Consider the following 6,000-nt stretch of genomic DNA (forward strand, 5'->3'; position numbering starts at 1 on the left):
ATAAAATTTTGAGGGGCCTGGATAGAGTGGAGGTGAAGGGCCTATTCACCTTAGCAGAGAGGTCAGTGACGAGGGGGCATTGTTTTAAATTGATTGGTAGAAAACTTAGAGGGGAGATGAGGAAAAACTTTTTCACCCAGAAGGTGGTGGGTGTCTGGAACTCACTGCATGAAAGGGTAGTTGAGGCAGAAACCCTCAACTCATTCAAAAGGAGTCTGGATATAATCCTCAAGTGCCATAATCTACAGGGCTACGGACCAGATGCTGGAAGGTGGGATTAAAATAGGTGGATCGTTTTTCATTTCAGCCGGCAAAGACAACATGGGCTAAGTGGCCTCTTTCTGTGCCATAAACTTTCTATGATTCTATGATTTGGGTAGTTGTTCCAGTTTGCACATGTTAGGAACAGCCTGCAGCTTGGGGAATCGGGATCATTTAATGATTTTGGACATTTAGCACCTTTAATAACATCTGTGTTTTCATAAGATCGTCGGAAATAGGAGCAGGATTAGGCCATTTGGCCCATCGAGCCTGCTTCGCCATTCAGAGCATGACTGATCATCTACCTCTACACCATTTTTCCTTGATGTCATTAGTATTCAGAAATCTATTGATTTCTGTCTTGAACATGCTCAATGATTGAGCTTCCAGAGCCTTCTGGGGTAGAGAATTCCAAAGATTTGCCACCCTCTGAGTAAAGAAATTGCTCCTCATCTCAGTCTTTAATGGCCTGCCCCTTATTCTGAGACTGTGTCCCCTGGTTCTGGACTCACCAGCCAGAGGAAACATCCTATCCACATCTACCCTGTCATGCCCTGCAAGAAATTTGCACATTTCAATGAGATCACCTCTCATTCTTCGAAACTCTAGAGAATACAGGTCCAGTTTCTGCAATCTCTCCTCATAAGACAATCCTGCCATCCCAGGGATTAGTCTGGTGAACCTCTATTGTGCTCCATCGAGGGCAAGTATATACTTCCTTAGATAAGGAGACCAAAACTGTACACAATATTCCAGGTGCTGTCACACCAAGGTTCTATACAATTGCAGCAAGACATCTTTACTCCTGTACTCATAATCCCCTTGCACTGAAGTCCAACATACCATTTGCCTTCCTAATTGCTTGCTGCATCTGCATGGTAGCTTTCAGTGACCCATGAGCAAGGACACCCAGGGCCCTTTGGACATCAACACTTCCCAACCTCTCACCATTTAAGAAATACTCTACCTTTCTGTTTTTTTCTACCAAAGTGGGTCACCTTGTTAACATTATATTCCATCTGCCGTGTTCTTGCCCATTCACTTAGCCTGTCCAAATCTCCTGGAAGCCTCCTTGCATCCTCCTCACAACTTAAATTCCCACCTAGTTTTGTATCATCCACAAATTTGGAATTGTTACAATTGGTCCCCATATCCAAATCATTGATATAGATTGTGAACAGCTATGGCCCAAGCACTGATCCTTGGGGTTCTCTTCTCTTTGGCCTCCTTGTCTCGAGAGACAATGGTTAAGCGCCTGGAGGTGGTCAGTGGTTTGTGAAGCAGCGCCTGGAGTGGCTATAAAGACCAATCCTTGGGGTACCCCATTAGTAACAGTTGCCACCCCGAGAATGATCCGTTTATTCCTACTGTCTGCTTTCTGTCTGTTAACCAATTTTCAATCCATATCAGTATATTACCCCCAAACCCATGTGCTCTAATTTTGTTCACTATCCTCCTGTGTGGGACCTTATCAAAAGCCTTCTGAAAATCCAAATACACCACATCCACTGGTTCTCCTTTATCTATGCTACAAGTAACATCCTCAAAAAACTCCAATAAGTTTGTCAAACATGATTTCCCTTTCTCAAATCCATGTTGACTCTGCCCAATCAAATCATTATTTTCCAACTGTCCAGTTATCACATCCTTTATAATAGAATCTAACATTTTCCCTACTATTGACATCAAACTAACAGGTCTGTAGTTCTCTGTTTTTTCTCTCGCTCCCTTCTTAAATATTGGGGTTACATTTGCTACTTTCCAGTCTGCAGGGACCCTTACAGAATCTATAGAATTTTGAAAGACAACCACCAATGCATCCACTATCTCTATAGCCACCTCCTTCAATACTCTGGGATGTAGCTCATCTGGTCCAGGGGATTTATCAACTTTCAATCCAATTAATTTTTTGAGTACTACCTCTTTATTGATACTAATTACTTTCCGTTCTTCATTTTTATAGTCTCTTGGTTCCCTAGTATTTCTGGGAGATTTTCTGTATCTTGCTCTGTGAAGACAGACACAAAGTAACTGTTTAGTCTCTCCGCCACTTCCTCTTTCTCCACCGCAAACTCTCCTGTCTCTGCCTGCAATGGACTCACATTCGTCCTTGCTAATTGTTTCCTTTCCACATACCTAAAGAAGCTTTTACAGTCCACCTTTATGTTTCTAGCTAGCTTAGATTCATAATCTCTTTTCCCTTTCTTTATCAGTTTCTTGGTCCTCCTTTGCTGGACTCTCAATTGCTCCCAATCCTTGGGCTTCCTACTTTTTCTGGTGACCTTGTAAGCCACTTCTTTTGACCTATTGCAATCCTTAACTTCTTTTGTTAGCCACGGTTGATGCATCTTTCCTGTTGGGTTTTTGTGTCTTAGAGGAATGTATATTTGTTGTAAACCGTGTAATACTTCTTTAAATATTAGCCATTGCCTGTCTACCATCAAATCTTTTAATGTATTTTCCATTCCACCATAGCCAACTTGCCCCTCATACCTTTATAATTTCCTTCGTTCAGATTAAGATCCTAGTTTCAGAATGAGCTATATCTCTTTCAAACTTAATGTAGAATTCTATCACATTGTGATCACTATTTCCTAATGACTCCTTTACAGCAAGGTTATTTGGTAGCCCTTTTCATTGCATAAATCTAAACCTAAAATAACCCGATCCCTAGTTGGTTTATTTCCGGAACATTCCATTACCTCATAGATTCCTTGTGCTGTGTCCTCAGTGGGAGCCTGAGCTCATTTATAACTGAGTCATTACACTGTTGTTAACATATAAAAAAATGTAAGGGTACATCTGATTACATTTAAACAGAATAAAGAAAACATTTAGCAGCAAACAATTTTAAAGTACTAAGAAACATTTTATTTCCTTATTATCTCGGCTCACACACATCACAGAATCACAAAACTGTTACAGTACAGAAGGAGGCCATTCGGCCCATCGTGTCCACACTGGCTCTCTGAAAGACCAACTCCCTCAGTTCCATTCCCCTGCCTTCTCCCCGTAACCCTTCCTTTTCATATAACAATCTAATTCTCTTTTGAATGCTTCAATTGAACCTGCCTCCACCACACCGTTAGGCAGTGCCTTCTAGACCTTAACCACTCTCTACGTGAAAAAGTTTTTCCTCATTTCACTTTTGCTTCTCTTACCAAAACTTTAAATCTGTGCCCTCTCGTTCTCGATCCTTTCACAAGTAGGAACAGTTTCGCCCTATCTACTCTGTCTAGACCCACCATGAATTTGAATATCTCTATCAAATCATCTCTCAGCCTTCTCCAAGGAAAACAGTCCTAACTTCTCCAATCTATCTTCATAACTGAAGTTCCTCATCCCTGGAACCATTCTTGTGAATCTTTTCTGTAATCTCTCCAATGCCCTCATAGCTTTCCTAAAGTGCGGCGCCTAGAATTGGATGCAATACTCCAGCTGAAGATGAACTAGTGTCTTATACAAGTTCAGCATAACTTCCTTGCTGTTGTACTCTATGCCCCTATTAATAAAGCCCAGGATATTGTATGCTTTATTAACTGCTCTCTCAACCGGTCCTGCCACCTTCAATGACTTATGCACATATACACCCAGGTCCCTCTGCTCCTGCACCCCCTTTAGAATTTTACCCTTTATTTTGTTTTGTCTCTCCATGTTCTTCCTCCCAAAATGAATCACTTCACATTTCTCTGCATTGAACTTCATCTGCCATCTGCCTGCCCATTCCACCAACTTGTCTATGTCCTTTTGGAGTTCTACACTATCCTCCTCACAGTTCACAATGTTTCCAAGTTTTGTATCATCTGCAAACTTTAAAATTGTGCCCTGTACACCAAGTTCTAGGTCATTAATATATATCAGGAAAAGCAAGGGTCCCAACACTGACTCACATGAAGAATAGCCACTGGGATAAGATACCAGAGGGATGCAGTGGCTGAAGAACTTTATGTCAGCAAGAGTCAGCAGCTTCAGGACTGGAGAATATGGGAAACATAACTCTTTTTGCTAGAAAGGAGAAGGCTGAGGCGTGACCTGATAAGTCAGCAAGATTATGAAAGGGCTTGATAAGGTAGACAAGAGATGTTTCCACTTGTTGGCAAGGCCAGAACTGGGGGCCATAAATATATGATAGTCACAAATAACTCCAATCGGGAATTCAGGAGGAACTTCTTTACCCAGAGAGTGGTGAGAATGTGGAACTCGCTACCACAAGGAGTGGTTGAGGTGAATAGTATTGATATATTTAAGGGGAAGCTGGATAAATATATGAGGGAGAAAGGAATAGAAGGATATGGTGACAGGGTGAGATGAAGAGGGGGTGGATAGAGGTTTGTGTGGAGCATAAACACCAGCATAGACCAATTGGGCCAAATGGCTTGTTTCTGTGCTGCAAATACTTTGTAATAACATGCCTTTTATCTGAACAAATTTGGTTGCAAGCTTTGACTTTTAGTTGAAAAGTATCTTGCACAGTAATCACCAAAAGTGTGTGTATGTCTGCAAAATAAAGTCAGCTTGCATAGAATCACATCACCACCCACAGCTCTGACACAATCTGCACCAGCTGCATGGACGAGTGAAAACCAACACGCTTCCTGCTCCTTTTCACAGTTTGCTTGTCACTGATATCGAATGCACAGATCTGACGCATGAAATCGATAAAATGCCAGCAAAATTTTGCAGAGTTGCTTTCATAGCTTGAGGGCAAGAACGCTGGCTGCCTGTCAGCTGATTGGCTGCAGCCCCCTTGCCTCCCCACCCTTATGGATAATGTTTCCCCAGGAGTTTTTCAAAACCCCATTCGGGATGCGTGAGCAGTTTTATAATTGCCTCTTGCAGTTTGGGAGACCAATTCACAACAAAAACTTTTATTTATACACCAGCAAATGTGAGTGAAACTTTTGGCATAAAATGGAATGTCCAGTTTCCCTTCTCCTCAATGGTTCCAGAGAAGGCTGGGGGTGGGGGGGGGGTGGGGGAACCTGATTGAGGTATACAAAATAATGAGGGGCATAGATAGGGTAGATAGCGGAGGGGTCAATAACCAGAGGGCATAGATTTTAGGTAAGGGGCAGGAGGTTTAGAGGGGATTTGAGGAAAATCTTTTTCACCCAGAGGGTGGTTGGAATCTGGAACACACTGCGTGAAGGGGTGGTAGAGGCAGGAACCCTCACAACATTTAAGAAGTATTTAGATGAGCACTTGAAACGCCATAGCATACAAGGCTACGGGCCAAGTACTGGAAAATGGGATTAGAATTGGCTTGATGACCAGCACAGAAACGATGGGCCGAAGGGCCTGTTTCTGTGCTGTATAACTTTATGACTGTATGTGGAGTGGAAACTGACTGACCTCGTCCTAGTCAAGGTGAGAGGTGGTGCCTTACAATCAGGCTTACAACAATTGGGTTACTGGAGAAAATAAGTCAGGAACTCCTGCTCGCAGTTGCTATCCAGTAAGTTATTGCTGGGGAAGGAAACTTGGCTGCAATGCCCAACATAGAATCAGTGAATGGTTACAGCACAGAAGGAAGCCAATTGGCTCGGGCTGAATGGCCTACTCCTGCTCCTCTGTTCTTATGTTATATCCATGCTGGCTCTCTGCAAGACCAACTCAGCTAGTCCCAGCCCCCCACCTTTTCCCTGTCACGTCGCCCTGTAATTTTTTTCCTCTTCAGATAATTATCCAGATCCAAACCACTCAGCATAAAAAAGTTTTCCTCATGTCACCTTTGGCTCT

The sequence above is a fragment of the Heterodontus francisci genome, chromosome 13 (assembly GCF_036365525.1).
Source record: "Heterodontus francisci isolate sHetFra1 chromosome 13, sHetFra1.hap1, whole genome shotgun sequence".
In the NCBI taxonomy this organism is placed as follows: Eukaryota; Metazoa; Chordata; class Chondrichthyes; order Heterodontiformes; family Heterodontidae; genus Heterodontus; species Heterodontus francisci.